The sequence below is a fragment of the Tamandua tetradactyla genome, chromosome 16 (assembly GCF_023851605.1).
Source record: "Tamandua tetradactyla isolate mTamTet1 chromosome 16, mTamTet1.pri, whole genome shotgun sequence".
Classification (NCBI taxonomy): Eukaryota; Metazoa; Chordata; class Mammalia; order Pilosa; family Myrmecophagidae; genus Tamandua; species Tamandua tetradactyla.
Window position 1 is genome coordinate 78,404,369 of NC_135342.1, and position 16,965 is coordinate 78,421,333.

General features: G+C 47.4%; 1 protein-coding gene and 1 long non-coding RNA gene across 5 annotated transcripts in view; one reads left to right on the forward strand and one right to left on the reverse strand.

Moving 5' to 3' along the window:
* CDH13 (cadherin 13) overlaps nt 1-16,965 on the forward strand; it is a 1,150,740-nt gene that overhangs the window by 1,064,321 nt on the left and 69,454 nt on the right. The window lies entirely within an intron of this gene.
* Nucleotides 1-16,965, reverse strand: part of LOC143659838 (uncharacterized) — a 114,787-nt gene that overhangs the window by 14,111 nt on the left and 83,711 nt on the right. The window contains exon 3 of the long non-coding RNA XR_013163785.1: nt 121-321. This is a non-coding gene — a long non-coding RNA (uncharacterized LOC143659838). The remainder of the gene's footprint in view (nt 1-120; nt 322-16,965) is intronic.

Sequence of the window (16,965 nt, forward strand, 5' to 3'; positions counted from 1 at the left end):
GACAAGCTTGACTCAGAATCATACACAGAGTCTTTACACAAATAGGTGCAATGGAGAATGAGGCATGTAATGTACTTTAAAAAAAAACTGCAGGCAAAAACAAAACTCCCCATACTCTACCTTAATGAATTGTATGTTCGAGAAGAAATAACCTGGGATAGGAATCATCAAGGCAGTGGTCTCCGTTCTCCATTTGACTTTGGGTTATTGGGCTAGCTCCTCGAGGTACAGGCTAATCCAGCGGCGAGCCTGTACAAGCCAGCAAGGCAAGGACGCCTGGCTGCAGGGTTGTAATTCCGTGTGTCTCCATGTCTCCTTCCCCTGCAAAAAATGCCATATTGTCACTTGATTTTCAGTTATTACAGACATTGTTTTGTTCTGCGTAGCTGGACTTTGTTTAGTTTATCATCCATCTTCGTACCTGCCATATATTGTGCTGAATACATACATAATAACCGTGTAGAGAGGGATATAAAACAGCAGAGCTCTCCAAGACAGTCACCACTATTAGGTTTCTTGGTACATCACCTGGATTTTTACTAAAGCAGTAAAAACATTCCACAAAGTGACTCTGAAATGGCAGTGCACTCCTGAACCACTGTTAAAGGAATGTTAAGGTAGTGACTTCTCAGGCTTTCAGATACTAGTATGATTCAGGCCAAATATCCCTCAGTTCAAAACAATCCTAGCACTTTAGATTTTTTACTAATGCAGTGATCATGGTTCAAACTGACAGCAATGAAACTGTGCGTTTTAGACTCAGTCTCTCCCACCCAGCAGCAAACCACCTAAAACCAGGTTTAGGAGCAGTGGCCTACAGTTAATTCACCCAGGGTTTAGCTAATCCTCTCTCTGATAGGCTCAGTACCTCATCCACAGATCAACTGATCGAAGTGTGATAATCCTGTACTCGCGAGACATGGTTAATCCCCCATGGGGAGTTTACCTGATTTGTGTACTGTCTCTCCATGAGCGTCCATCTGTTCCACATGGCTTTGGGAGGTGCCTCACTTAAGTCCAGGCAGACAGTGGCTGGTTTTTCTGAGAAATTAGGGGCTTTTGTGGCTGCTAATGAGCATTACATTCTTTTATGCAGACTTGGGAGTGAGAGGGACTTCCAAGAAGGGGAACAAGTCAATTAGATGTTTGCCTGTCTGGAATTTTCCCTCCACCAAAAAAAAAAAAAAAAGAAAAGTTTCATTTTCAAATCTATGGACAGGAAAGCTTATTACTTTGGCATTCACTCTCATAAATAGTGAACTCACTGCTCAGCCAGGACTCTTCATCACAAATGAGACCTAAGTCAACCTGGTGTGAGAAGGGAAAAATTGTCAAGGAGCTCACATAAGTGGGAAATCCAGGGGCAGATGTTCCATAGGTGGAACTAAACCTGAGCACACACGAGAAATGTTCACACAGCAACAGCCTGCAGGGGGAGCAGCCAATCAGTATGGTACGTCCCAGGGGATATCCGCTATCTGGAATCTTCTCTCTCTCCTTCTTGGCTCTGCTTTCCTTGCTGTCAGTTTTTCTCTCCAATAAGCCTTGACCTCATGTAGCAAGAGGGCTGTAGGTCTGAGGTTCCCAAGTCTGCTGTTCCTTCCCAGCATTCCAGCAAAATTCCGAGCATGGTTTTCACTGCCCCAGAGTGGATCACACACATGTCCAGCCCATGCCAATTCCTGTCAGGCTGCAGGCCAGAGGCCTGGGTCAAGGCCAGCAGTGGTGCAGAAGCCTCCCGTCCCGGCCCTGGGGTCCGTGTATAGGAGGGGTGGCTACCTGTGCTGGTCTGAATCTGTGGTGGACCCCAGAAAAGCCATACCCTTTGATCCTCAATCACTATTGCTGGGTGGGAGCAAGATGTGACCCACCCAATTGTGCGTGGTAACTTTTGATTAGATGATTTCCATGGAGGTGTGTCTCCACCCACTGAAGGTGAAGTTGCTTGCTGGAATTCTTTACACGAGGAAACATTTTGGAGAATGGGAGATTCAGAGAGAGCAGAGAATGCTGCAGCACCACAAAGCAGAGAGTCCACGAGCCAGCAACCTTTGAAGAAGAAGGAAAACGCCTCCCGGGGAGCTTCATGAAACTGGAAGCCAGGAGAGAAAGCTATCAGATGATGCTGTGTTCTCCATGTGCCCTTCCAGCAAAGAGAGAAGCCCTGACTGTGTTCGCCATGTGCCTTCTCACTTGAGAGAGAAACCCTGAACTTCATCGGCCTTCGTGAACCAAGGTATCTTTCCTTGGATGCCTTTGACTGAACATTTCTATAGACTTGTTTTAATTGGGACATTTTCTCGGCCTTAGAACTGTAAACTAGCAACTCATTAAATTCCGCCCTTTAAAAGTCATTCTGTTTCTGGTGTATTGCATTTCAGCAGCTAGCAAACCAGAACACTAACAAAATGGTCACACCCACTGCAGGTCATGTGATAGGAGATGGCACTTGGGGCTCCTTCTGTGGCTTCTAGAAATGTCATGAGGATCACATTCCTTGTATGACCTGCCTCAAGGGCCATTACAATCCCTGGCCTTAAACAGTCTGCTTTGATTAACGGCAGCAATACTTATAGATGTGAAATCTTCATGCTCAGTAACGTGGAGCTGACGTTGAAACCACCATCATGAAGCATTGTCCCAAGTGGCCACCGCCTGCACATGCCACCAAATTCCCGCAGATGTGTTACCACAGGGAGTATTTGGTTGGCATAGGGGGAATCTGTGTCCCGAGCCCCCGCCATGGAGTCTTCTGCATATATCCAATAGCTAACCCCATACTGCCTTAGGTCTGTAACTAAAGCTGAGCTGTTCTGCCTATTGACAAAGATTCTCAACTATTGGTAGGAGGGATGGTTTTAGAACATTCAAAAACATGGTCTACAGAGACTATAACACATATTAGAAACATAAAATAGATGCAAGAACCGTTGAATATTCATGAGTTAAAAAGGCAGAATGTTTGACATCCTGGAGTCTACGGATTTTTTTGTTTTACATTTAGTAGCTTTTTAATAGAAGGTAGAATGGGGAAATGGCTTCTTAATATCCTATCAGGCTCCCCAATGAGGCTCATCTATTCTCATATTCAATGAGAATTGGTCCTTTTCTTTAATTTCTAGTTACGGTATTGGCCAACTACCTTTTTCCATCCCTGTTGTTTTTTTTAAGAGAAAGGAAAAGTGTCTGTGTGTTCATCTGCCCATCTGTTTCTCACTATCATTTGTAATCTCAGGTAATTGTTATTTGCTGAGCAAGGGTTTTCCAGATAGGACTGGGCAAAGTGGCAGCTAGGTTGGAAAGTGAGATTTTTATTGCCATCATTTAGTGTATTTCTTCATTCCTTCACGCCTGTCTGCACTCATAAGTGCCCCCACCTTATCCCACAAGAGATGTGAAATGGAGCTTTATTGCTATGAGTTCGTGCTGGCGTAAATATTAAATTCGTGTAATGATCACTTGAGCTCCTTCTCATGGCTAACACGAGGACCGTTTCCTCGGCAGAGGCTGGCGCTCCTTCACCTGCTCAGGGTGGGTTCCTGCTTCCTTCAGAGCGGGCCTTCCATGGTGCCCCCACTGAGCCTGGCCCCAGTCATTTGTTTTAACATTTCCAAGTGTTTCTGTGCTGCTGTGAGGGAGCAGGGAGTTTAGCCCCAGCACCTTGGCAACGATGAGACCCTGGGGTTTCTCACCCCTGGGAGCAGCAGCAGCATTCAGAAAACACATTTTCCAATAGGGTCCTGCTTCCAAAATGGTCTTTTTACCTGTTGGAGTTAGATGCAAGCAATAGAAACTAACTCTGAAAACACAAGCAAAACATACTGAATGGCTAGCAGTGGGATGGGAAGGAAGAGGGGCAAGCAGGTGTCACAGCAGGGGGGACCCACAGCAGTGTCACAGTAGGGGGAACCCAGAGCGGGTGTCACAGCTGGGGGACCCACAGCAGGTGTCACAGCTGAGGGGTCCTACAGTAGCAGGGTGGACACTCTTGAGGCCCACCACTGTCAGGCCAGGCCAGGGGTCATTTGGGTTAGGACCCCACTTAGGGAAGGGCAGACCCTGATGGCCACCTGAAGTGGGGGAGGGGAGCAGCAATCAGAGTATTTTCACCAAAATAAAGGCATAAAGGGGGCAAGAGTGCCACGTAGGGTGAGCCAAAAAAACAGATGCCTATTACCCACCCCTTTCCCAACTCGTGATTATTTTCCCTCCAATTTAATAAGTATCTATTAGGTGTTGTTAAAATCATCCCTGAGTATGTGTTGAAATTATACCTGTCGTACCACCTTCTCAATAGAACCTTCCATTTTGTTGAGTTCGTTTTGTTTTCCATAAAGCTGGGAAAACCTGGGCATGTCCCACTTTCTTTTTGCCTGTTGGCCTCTTTAATGGCAGTGCTGTTGAATAGGTACCATGCTCATTCCTCCCAAAATCAAACAGTCTTTGGAAATTGCTGAATTTTCAAACTGACATTGTTACCTACAAAAATCTCTAAGCCTCCCCCTTGAAGTGGAGTGATGGCCATTCAGGATGTAAGGAAATAAGGGCCTGCACTGATGGCTTCCCTAGAACCTTCTAACCTGTCTCGGCTTCTTCCCCACGTTCTCTTTTTAGTTCTTCTTCCTGCTTTTTACATTGTGTTCAGTGGGAGAGCAGTTCTGAATTGCCAAGTTCACCATTACCAGACATGCATGCGCACTGCCATCTTTCTTCTGTCCCACAAAACATATCCAAGGCCCCTGAGTCCCAAGGACCAGTGTCCCAAGGACCTGGCAGAGGCACATCAGGAAGGAAACAGGAGGTGAGAGTTTCTGAGCCTCTCCTACCAGCCAGGGGCTGGGTCTTGGCAAATACTTTCTGGCTTAATTCTGACTGGACTGCTGTGGCATCCCTTAGCCTCTCCATGCCTCAGTTTCCCCATCTGTAAATGGGAATGATAATACCCCACCCCAGGGCAGTGGAGAGGGTTGCAGAAGCTAGTTTGTGATGAGGCAGGCTGATTAACAGGCTGCATTTGAGTCCTGATATCCCTCTGTGACCCCGCTGAGGTGACTCTTTAAAACCTCTCCTGCAGGCTCCACCAGACACCCTTCTCTGGACTTCCATTCACAGAGACCTTATGATGTTTCCTTCTCTGTCCTACTTTCCACCCCTGTTGTCGAGACATTCAAGAGTGTCCTTCAGAATGAACTCTTCACTCTCGCCTGTTCATGTTGTGCTGTTCCAGGTCCTGTTTCTACATGAATTAACTGCTGTATGACTGGCACTTTGTTGATGCTGGGGTGTTAGTTTGGAGTCCCTAGAATCAGGCAGTGAGACAAGGATTTGGGTACAAATGGTGCATTTGTGAGATGATTTCATAAAGTACCAGCCAGGAGCAGGGATATGAGACGGGGTAATGGACCCAACCACCGAGCTCTGCCATGTCTCTGCCCTTGGGGAAAGGCCAGGAACTGCTGGGGAAGCTGCACCCTGGTTCATTCGACCCGGCAAGAAGTGGGCTGTGCATACACCTGCTCCCAGCAGCGGTGGGTTAAGGTTGCTTCTGACGGGCTTCCATTCCCTGGCACCTCCAGGCCGTCACCCAGGTGAGCGAAGGGCTTGGACAGCCAGAGCGAATTCTCGGGCCAAGAGATGTGGGTGCTGGCAGGTGGAAGTCACCCGGTGTGCACTGAGGGGGCACAGGTGACCAGGCACTGCCCAGGTCTCTTGAATCTAACTCATTCCTTGGAGCTTCCATCTCCTCCAGCTTCTGCCTCTGCCGGAAAACAAATTATGGGTGAGAACCAAAGTGGCCCCGTGGGATTCCACTGAGCAGGCACATCTGGTGGTGACATTTTGATTCCAGGATTTGTCAAGCTTTGCTTTCAGAATACAAAGTTCATAACAAAGGCTCTCAACTCAAGGGAGTGCTGGATTCCAGGCCCAATGTCAGACTCGTTACCTCCTTTACATCATTCGGTCATCCCCACAGCTCTGCTAGGAAGCCACTGTGATTCCCGTTTTCGGATGAGGGGTGGGCAGTTTAGGAGGGTATGTCACTGTCATCACCACGTCCATCTGTCTCCACCACCCAGCTCTGGGCCTGCGGTTAATGTGTGGTGGAGACGAATCCACATCCCACACCCTGCTTAACTCTTAAGCTCTTATTCTTTTCCTGACACCACACTGCCAGCCGGATCCACTGAGGATCCACTGATAGGCGTGCTTGGAGAAAACGCAGCCTCTTTATTGAACACTTGCAATGTGCATGCACTATTCAGAGTGCTTTAGATGTAGCTAATTTCAACTTTCATGATGATTCCACGAGGCATGCAATCTTATTCCTCCCATTTTGAGATGAGGTGCTGTACTGCATGGTAGTGTTTCCTTAGACAAGCAGCATCCCTGCTACAGCTGCCAACACTCCTGACAACCTATCCCAGGCTTCCTCCATCACACAAGGCTGCTGAAAAGTCTGTTGACATCAGTTGAGCCTGTGCCCACCCATCACAGGCACTGAACTTCCCTGGACCAAGTTCCTGGGATCTGCCCAAGAGGCAGCAGGAATTGGCTTCAGAACCAGGCTCCATCTGAACCTACGTTCCCAGCACATACTCAAGACCTCAAGTCAACCACTGGATTTCAGTGGGCCTCAGTCTCCTCATCTTCACAGTGGAATCGATGGCTGCCTTGCTGGCTTGCTGATGAACATGGAATTAAATGGGATGAACCCAGGGTGGATGCCAAATCACTGCTGCTGCTACACTGGAAGCAGGGGTACAGGTGGTGGCCACCCAAGCACCAGTCCTACCCCCAGTCCCCCATACACACTCTAGTACGTTTTCCAGGGTCCATTACACCTGAGACAGCATTTGTTGAGCACCTGTTATGTAAGGGCACTGTGCCAAGCACAGAGGGCTAGAGCATCCCATAAATAAAATGCCAAATAGGGGGAAATGGTCTTATTTTTTCACCTGAAACAACCAAGATAGGCTTCCTGGAACCCATGAAGGCAGGTCAAGCCTGCCTTTCATTAACTCCCACACTCTCAGACAAGAGGCCATTTGGCTTATGAGAACCTGACATGGAGTGGTTGCAGTTCCACAGCGAGGGTCAGTCCAGCATCACGATTAACCCACAAGGCACTTCAACCATCGAGCAAGTGCTCACGTAATTTTTCTCCCTGACATCACCTTTGAGGAATGAATGATGACTGTGTTCTGAGATGGACTGAGCTTGAACAGAATATTGGTGGGGGGGGGGGGACCAGGCACTCAGCACCCTGGGAGTGTTGGCGTAGGCATCTCCTCCATCTGCTGTGTCATGTTCATGCATCACTGGGGCCCGGGCAGGCGTGGTGGTTGGATGCAACCAGAAATGCAGGCTCGGTGATGATAGCTAGGAACCCTCACACGCTGCTAGGGTTGGGTGGCCAAGCTTCTTCAAGGCTGGACCAAAGTCATCTGAAGGCCACAGCCAGCAGCCAACAATTCCAGCTTCATCTGTTGGCAACCCCATCTGCAATATCTCTCCACCTCTGTTCTCCAAAACTCTGTGCATTGAAGAATCGAGTTCTGATGAATCCTGTAACCCATACCCGGAACACAGAAGAATTTATTTACCTCTTTGCCAGAAACAGCCACAGCAGCTTTGCCTTCTCTTGCTCTTTGGAACAATTACATGCAGCTGAGAGCAGGGGAGAGACAGATTTGCTGTTTAAAAAAGATTTAGGAAAATAGATTGAGATTGTTCTCCCAGGTTGTTATGGGTCTAAGTAGCAGCCATACTTCCTTGTGATTACTCTGGAATGTTCTGTTCTGGGCACAGTTATCAAGTACTTGTCTGAGCAAGTGATTCTTTTTGGTTCTTCTCTGATTATGTGTACCCCACTACGTCTGCCCCCAAGTAGCTTGAGTGTCTTGGGTGCTGTAAGAAATCCAAATGGGCAAAAAATTGATTTTGAATAAAAGCCCCCTGCCGAGGGTCAAGCAAGTGCTGCTGGCATCAATGCTGTCAAAGTTCCAAGGAGGAAGAGCCTCTCCTCAGGTGGTTTAAGATGGGTTTCAGGCAGAGACAGGATTTGAACAGGACTATTACGGGGAAGTGGAATAAGGGAGTAAGGGAGCAGATGGGGAAGGGAGGTCCATGGTTTCAGACTCATTGGAGGACAATGAGGAAACCTATTTTGCTAGAGTAGAGGGATTGTATGAGGAAGGTCAGCTGCACTCTGGAGCCATACTAAGTAAGCCGGACCTGGTTCTATACTGGGGGAGGGTGTAACCAACCCAAAGGAGCATTGTGGGAAGATCCCAGGGAAATGGGAGTGGTGGAACCTGTTAGGAAGCAAGGAACTAATCCAGGGAGGAAAGAGAGGGATTAGGAATAGCGGGAGGGGAGGGGAGCCCAGCTCCACCATTTCCTAATTGTGTGAACCTGAACTCCCATCAGCCTTCCAGAGCCTCAGTTCCCTCATCCTTGAGATGGAAATAAAACCCCTACTGCAAATGATGAGGGTGAAGTGTACATGGCATAGCATATGGGCAGCACCTGAGACAGTGCCTAGTCCAGAATAGGGGCCCGTTGTTCTTTTCAGGGCAAGGGTGTGGCAGTGAGACCCTGGAGCTAACTCACACCTATCACAAGAGCCATTGTGACCTTCCCTTCCCAGCTCCACATCCAGTGAGCTGGGAAGCTTGAAATCAGCCACAGCGGGAGCATTTATACCATGGAAGTAGGTAAATACTGCTAATGAGGGATTTTTTTTTCTAACTCCGGAAAGCCAGTACTAGTACTAGTACTAGTAAACATGCACTAGTGCATCACTGGCAATGAAAAAGGAAAAAGCAGAGCCAGAGGAAAGAGAAAACTAAAGGGGGAAGCCTAGAACTGCAAGCCAGGCAGACTGGGCTCACGTGTCCTCTGTATGACGCCCTGGTAAGGCATTCTGTTTTTATTTCTGTTTCTTTCTTAATTCTGTCAGAGTGGCAGCTTCCTGTTCAGATTCTCTGGACCCTTCCTCCAACACAGAGCTATTTGGAGACAGAGAGGGGGTCCAATGTCGTTTTACTAAAAAAATTACTAACAAAAAGTTTATTGTGAACATAGCAGCTGAAGACTTCTCCCAGTTTTTATTCCGCAGCAATGGATTAAATCATTGACTTGATTTTACTACACTGTGGTCCCACTGAGGAAGGCTGAGTTTCTAAATCATACACCTGACAGGTGTCATATTTCTGAGCCCAAAGCCAAGCTGTGACCTTCTACTTTCACAGTAACTAGATCCAGGTGACATGCATAATAGAGGGAGCATACAGAGCATTTTAAAAATATGAAATGAAACCAGAATCAGATAGAGGTGTCAGTCTGAAGCTGGCTACCAGAACTGAGGTGATCAATCTTTGCGCCTGTCTTATGATATTCATGCTAAAAGTACAATGACGTTCACTTGGCAAAAAGATTTTGAAGCATCTGGGCTTGAGAACCCTCCATGCCAAGGACCTTGCTCCACCTATGATTAACTGTTTCCATCCACCCATTTTACATAAAGGGTAACAGAGGCTCAGCAGGGTTAGGACCTTTCTCAAAGACCCACAGGTAGTGAATGGCTAACCAGGATTGGAATGTGAATCTATCTGGCTGACCTCTGCTCTGCCCACTATCTCCTGGCCATGTCTCTGTTAACTCTGATAGTTGGAGGCTCCTCCCTGACTCACCAGGTCTGCCCAGACCTTCACATGACTGTCTCCTTTGCTTGTAGGTCTCACCTCTTGTTTCCTCTGACTTCCATGGTCACCTTCATAAGATGCCCTTCCAGACTCTACCCACCCATCACTAGTCACTCTCTGCACCACTGCCCCATGTGATGGCTTTCAGAGCATGAAGCGCACTCTGAAGTCATTCTATTGTTTGTTCACGTGCTTATGATATCTCTCTTTCTTCTAGAACATAAAGTCCATGAGGGCAAGAATCTTATCTGTCTCACTCTCTGTTGTAGATGCAGTATATAGAAGAGTGCCTGGCACAAAATACTACACAATGAATACTAAAGAATAGATAGATTGATGGATGCATGCATGGATAGATGCATGGATGCATGGATAGATGACAATGCATGGATGGCTGGATGCAAGGATGGATGGATGTATGAATGGACGGTTGTATGCATAAATGGATGGTTGTATGCATGAATGCATGGGTGGGTGCATAGATTGATGCATGGATGGATGAAACTGGACAAGCTCCAAATTGGCCATGAAAGCTCCTTCCTAGTTCAAGCTCCCTGAGACTATGGTGGAACCTGTCTCTGTGGACCACCTAAAGGGTCCTAGGAAGCTCTCCTAGAGATCTGTATCCTTACCTTGCCCCTCCCAACCAAATTGGGTAGTGCCAGACTTCCCCAAAGGAATGAAATTAGTGATGGACAGGGCTCAGCAGATGAGCAGGGGCTGTGTTCTAACTAGGGCAATTCCAAGAGGAGACCTGGCAAGAAATAGCTACCTTGGGATGTTCTTCAGGGGAACCCCCTATGCCTTCCCAGCCTACCTACCAGCTCCAGGCTCATCCTCCCTTGGAACTTTCTTCCAGATATCCACATTCATGCAACAAATGTGAAGAACCCCTAACTCTCAGTCACTGGGGATACACAGTCACCAAGACAAACTTGGCCTTTTTCAGGTTCACCTAGTCTAGAGGAAGTAGTAGCTATATCTACAAACATTTCCAAACTAAGAGCTGTGATGAAAGTGTCATTCTGGGGGCAATCCAAGATAGTATAACAAGGGCAAATCTGTGTCTGCCCGCAAGAGTCAAGGACAGAATTTTACGGCTGGGCTGAGATCTTGAAGGTGGCCCAGGAGGCCTGCTGCACCAAAAATCCACAGGAGACATTAAAACCACAGATTCGTGGATCCTACTTCAGACCAAGTTTGGTTCAAAGATTTCCATTGTCAGGCCCTGGAATTCTGTATCTTTGAACTCCACAGGTGATTCTGGAAGCCAGTGTGTATTTGTTTCCTAGGACTGTTGTAACAAAGTACCACAAACTGGGTGGCAAGAACAAAAGAAATTTATTCTCTCAAAGTTCTGGAAGCCAGAAGTCTGAAATCAATGTATCAGCAGGGCCACACTCACTCCTCTAAAGGAGGAAACTCCTCCAGCTGCTGGTGGCCCCCATCACTCCTTGGCTTCTGGCAGCATCACTCCAATCTCTGCCTCTGTCTTAAATGGCCTTCTCTGTGTGTCTCTATCAAAACATCCCTCTTCTTTTTCAACATGTACAATTCAATTTCCTTGTTGAGGTTTCACTGTAGACCAGCTAGTCTCTTTTTTTCTTAATTTTGGTAACACATACACACACACATATATAACTCAAGATTTCTCATGTTAACCACTTTTGCGTATACGCTTCAATGCTATTATGTTCACATTGGCTCCCATCAACACCATCCATACTGAGACTCTTCCATCACCTCAACCAGAAACTCTGTACCTACTAAACAATAACCCCATTCCTTCCTCCTCCCAGCCCTGGTAATGTCTAACCCGTCTTCTGACTCTATTAATTTGCTTGTTTGGGATATTTATATAAGTGGACTCGCACCATATCTGTCCTTTTGAATCTGGCTTATTTGACCCTCCCTGCTCTTAAAAGGACCCCAGCCACTGGACTTTGCAGCCACCCTAATTCATCCTGGCTTCCCATGAACTTGATCGTATCTTCCAAATAAGGTCACGTTCATGAAACTATGATTAGGAGTTGAAGATATCTTTCTGGGGGACATGATTCAACTCAGTACATGGTGCTTCGGGGCGCACATTTGGGAAACATAATTAAGTCTTCTCCACTGGAATTTGGGGAGAGGAGTCAGGAGCCTTGCTACATCTCTGTCTCTGACACCTCCAGGCCAGCAAGCACCTCACATAGTTGAGGTGGGTTTGGTGCCCAGCCCTGGCCTGGCCAATTCACTGTCTGACTTGCATGGTTTAACTACTGGAGGCCAGTTCCAAGTCATCTACCTTTTCATACATGGACATGGAATCTCTTCAGGAATAAGCTATGTGATGTGTCCTGAGCACAGTCCACCGAATAATTTGGTGTTAAATCCAGATGGGCAAGTCAACCTAGAACATTCTAAAGTAACGGTCATGGTTTCCCTGCCTGGCAGTCAGAAATGCACCAGCTAGAACAACAGGCTCTGGGCCGAGCTGTCAAGTTTGGGAACAGTTCTAAGGACTAATTTCTAGTGAGAGTTTCAAAACACTAATTTTCCAGAGCAGAAAATCAAGTTGTGCTCATTTATAACCCGTCACCTGCAATAAGATGGAGGATATTTCTTGTCGTGATGTCAGTTAACTTTGAGCCAGTCAGAATACCAAGTAGGATGGCAGAGCCATAAATCAACTCCATGCAAGCTGATAAATGGATATTGTACAAATCCTGCATTTGCATCGCATCTGAGAACATAAATCTACTCCTCATGATATTCCTTTAAAAGAATGAGCCCCCTGAAGTCAGAGCGAGCAATTTATACAGGCATTCCTTCCCAACTATTTATTTTTCTCACCTTAAATGACTGCCCTTTCATTTTCTGCACTTAAACGATGTTGTTAAGTGTTGCACTTTGTGCAGAAGTAAACAGGGGCTTTGGTTTGAACCTGCCCACCAGGGATGGGCAGGGATGTCACTTTCTGTCCATCCAGGAAGAACAGTTACATGGTCAAGGCCCTGGTGAAGTTCCCTTTGAGAAAAGCTTAGAGCTCACCGCTTAGTACAACCCTCGTGCCAGAGCTCAAGAAACCCAGGTCCAAGAGGGGAAACCTGTATGAAAGGGCCCAGGTGTGACAGGACCAGGGCATCAGTTTGAGCTTGGGAGAAATGAGCGCCCCCCCCCCCCCAAGAGTAAGCAGGAGCAGCTGGAACCTTCGTGGATAGAAATATGGGGCAGGTTTGTTCAAAGAGAGTGGGGTAGACTGGCAGGGGAGGCCACTCAGAGAGCGGGGTGCCGGCTCCCTCCCTCGCTCATTCACTCACCAGGTAACTATTGGTCCATGGCACCCCCTACTGCAGACCTTTCAACTAGACCCTAGAAATGAGATGCAGAGAGACCTTCCTCTGGCTCAGCATAAGCCAACCAGGCAAAAATGGAAGAAAATTAAAATACCCCTGTCAGTTCTTGGCCCTCTGCAATCCAACACTAGATTATTCTGAAAAGCATCTTGGGAAGTATGCTTGGTTTTGTCTTTTCTTTTTTTTTTCCTTAATAATTTTGCAAACCATGGAGACCCCACTTTCCTGAAGGTTTTTTTTTCTTATATAGTAGCTTTATTGAGGTTAATACATAACTCACATACTATACAATCTACCCATTTAACATATATAATTCAGTGGATTTTAGTATATTTAGGAAGTTGTGCAACCACCACCACAATCAACTATAGGACAGTTTTTCTCCTCCAAAAGGAACCCTGTACCTTACCCATTGTGCCCCCATTTCGCCTTTTCCTCCATCCCCACCCCAACCCCAGGCAGCCAGAATCTTTCTGTCTGTGTGTGCCTGGTCCGGCAACATAAGAGAACCATACAACACATGGTCTCTTTACAGGGTCTAGGTCCTTAGTAGAGAGACATGAGTGTGAGAAAAGCTTCATCATTTCCAGAGGAGGAAAAAAAAAGGCCCAGTGAGTTTTTTTTCCCCTCTTAACTTTATGAAAATTTGCACCACAGGCTCACCATCATCTAGATTTTATCACTAACATTGTATTCTCCCTGCTCCCACCTGCTTACTCAGTGGTCCGTTCTCAGGAAGCAGCGTTAGCAGTGGGTCCTCAAGGGAGCAACTTCCAGTCTTCCCATACTGAGAAGGAAAAATACTCAATTCTGCAAAATAAAATGTCAAGGTAGGAAATTTTAAAAGCCACGAATCTTAGTAAATTGGCATTTGAGGCCCTGGAAAGACAAAATTATGTTCAAAGGACTAAGAAGGCTTAGCATAGCTAGCCAAGAATAAAACATATTTGGGAGCCCAGACCCCTTGACAGGACCAGTTGACCACGTGGCTCAACACAGGAAGCAGGGAAAAGCCAGCTGGGACCTAGGGATGCGATGACCTCCTCCTGCCTCTGCTGAGCCGTCCCCTTTCTAAAGGAGCTTTGGGAGTTCAGGGGTGAGTTTCCATGTCCATTTGACCTGTGCATTTGAAGGAAGAGAAGGAAGTGCCTGAGGGAAGGTGTTTTCTTTTTCTCTAGTGTAACCAAAGCTTTTTAAAAGCATGACACTATGCTAAGAGCCAGAGCTCCACGGAGAACCTCCAGGTCCCCAGACGGGGCTGGGGGCCTGGAGGGCTGGAGTGGACGTGAGAAGGGGGACCAGGGCGGGCAGGCACTGGAACCATCCATCACATCGCTCCATGCCTCTGGGGCTCCTGCCTTGATCACAGGACTTTAAATCCTTCACACACACATAGCAGTGGGGAGGAGGCACCCGCCCTCATTCTCGGGCCCTGTAAGGGGGTGAGGCTCCCCAGTGGTGGAATGGCACTGGTTGTGTGTGTGTGTGTGTGTGTGTGTGTGTGTGTGTGCGCGCGCGCGCGCACATGTGTGCATGCCTGGTGGCTTTCTCTTAAGATAGATTTAATTTGAATTCCAATGAAATGACGACAAAAGGTTTTGATGAATAGTTCAATAGCTCCTGCCAATATGCACAGGGTAAATCTTATTGAGTGAATTAGCCTTGATATAAACTTTATTTAAGACTTCCGAAGGAATGGGGATTCAGAATGCTCAGCCTAGCCATTTACTCCTTCATTCACCAGTGTTTGCCAAATGCCGGTGGGGACCTTGGGAGGAGAGGCCACAAGGATGAAGATGTGTCTGGTGGCCCTCAGAGAGCTGTGTGCCGTGGGAAGGAAAGCAATTAGATGTTATAAATCTATATCCATTTATGGATTAAGTCGGCCCATATGAAATTGCTGATATTTGACTATTTTTGAACAATAAAAATGGCAATTTCACAATTCAACCCAATATTTATATTGCATGTAATGAAAGCATTATCTATATGTACACATACCGTATAGTGCGATGTATCATATATATAACACACGTATACTCTATATGTCGTATCTGTTGTTTCTATCATATACGCACAGCGCATACAGTGTTTCTGTCATCCACACACAGCACATATATATGAGTGAATGTACCATATACCATGTGTAGCAGGGAGCTCACACAGAGGAGAGAAAAACTAAACTTCTTTAAGAGGGAAGGGGAAATATGCGATGGAAAGGAAGACATCTTTTTAGTATTTGTTTTTTATTAGGAAAAAAAACATCTTATTGCAAAAGAAATCCAGACTCCTTGTCAAAATTTTAGAAATTCAGATGAGCAAAAATAAGATATAAATCCCACTGGGCAGAGAGAACCACGCCCAAGACCCAGGGAAGGCAGCTAGCGCTGAGTAAAGAGTGCTGGGCCGGGGCTGGACAGCTCCTCGCTTACCAGTTGTGGGGCCTGCAGCAAACTCCTCAGTCTCCCCATCTCCTTCCCCCAGAGTGGGCAACCAAGTGGCCTGTCACTCAGATGGCCCCTCTCGCTGTGCACCAGTCAAGGGCATGGTGACAGGCTCCGTGAGGTGGGCTCTCCATGAGAAGCCCAAATGCACTGGACTCTCCCTCTGTAAAGAACCGTCTGGGTGTCCCCCATCGCTGCAGCTGAGTGCCACTGCCTTTAAGAAGCTCCCTGCTGGGGCAGCCTGCCGGGCAGTGACCTTCATCTGTCTTGCTGTGGTCCCAGCGACAGCTGGCCTCATCAATCGACTCCTTCTTGGAAGCGCCAATACCTCTGCCCAGTGTGGTCTGACTTGGACCCGAAGACCCAGGTGCTAGAGCAAAGGGCATGGCATGTCAATTAATCACCCAATAAAAACAAGCTCCGGAAACAGATGCAGAGGTGTTGATTAACTCTCCCACACTGATCATCTGAGAGCTGGGTCTACTCTCCCGATAAGCATGTTTCTCTGAGATTGCCCACCTGAGAAGTCGAGCCCCTAGCCGGACGCCACCATGGCATTGGCTAAAGAGAGCAAAAGCTGACCTTGACCTGAGCCCAGTCCAGTCCTGAGCCCAGGGGAGAGGCACGGCCCCAGCCCTGGGCCACGTGCTTCAGAGGGCCTTGAACGCCCCAAACTCTGAAACACCGAGACCTTCTTGGTTTGGGTTTTGGGGTTTTGTTTTTGTTTTGTGGTGGTTATTGTGTTAGTTTGACTTTTCAATTGTGTAATAAAGTCTTATTAAAGCATGATAACCAATTGGCCAAACAAGCACCATGGGAGAGGGTGACAGCTCCACCGCATCCAGCTGTGTGCTGGACAGGAAGGAATCCAAGCCTCCACCCTGGAAGCCAGAGCTGTTTAAAGTTGGCTGCTCCAAGTCCCCTAAGCGGGTGTCCAGGCAGCCCAGGCCCCCAGATATCACCCTCCGTTCTTCCTTTCTGCGTGAGTGACAGAACTCCAGGAGCTCTTAACACGCCCTGGAAATCCTGACTCCCTAGCAGAGGGGCCTGCAGGAGAGCTGGCCCAGGGACAGCTCGGCTCGGTGAGCCTCCATGTGGGCCTGAGGGTGGCCCCTGGGGAGCAGCTACTGGACCCCATAGGTGAAGCTTGACTGATGACTCTTAAATCATTTGACCTACAGACCTTCCGTCTTTACACCTTCCCAGGGCCCAGGTAAGGCCAGGCCTCTGAGCAACCATCGAACACTGTGTCCCCGTGACATGGCGACCAGGAAGCTTAAATGTGACCTGATGGGATAAAGTGAAACTCTCCTTTTAATAAGCCTGACAGGACAGCAAGATCCTTCCATCATACGAAAAATGCACAAAAGTGGAAGGTGCCAGCTTGAGGGCAGGAGGGAGGCTGTGGTAGAGGACTGTGCCTTGGGTCTTACCTTAAGAAAGGTGTTCAGATGTTTAGGGAAGAAACAGGTT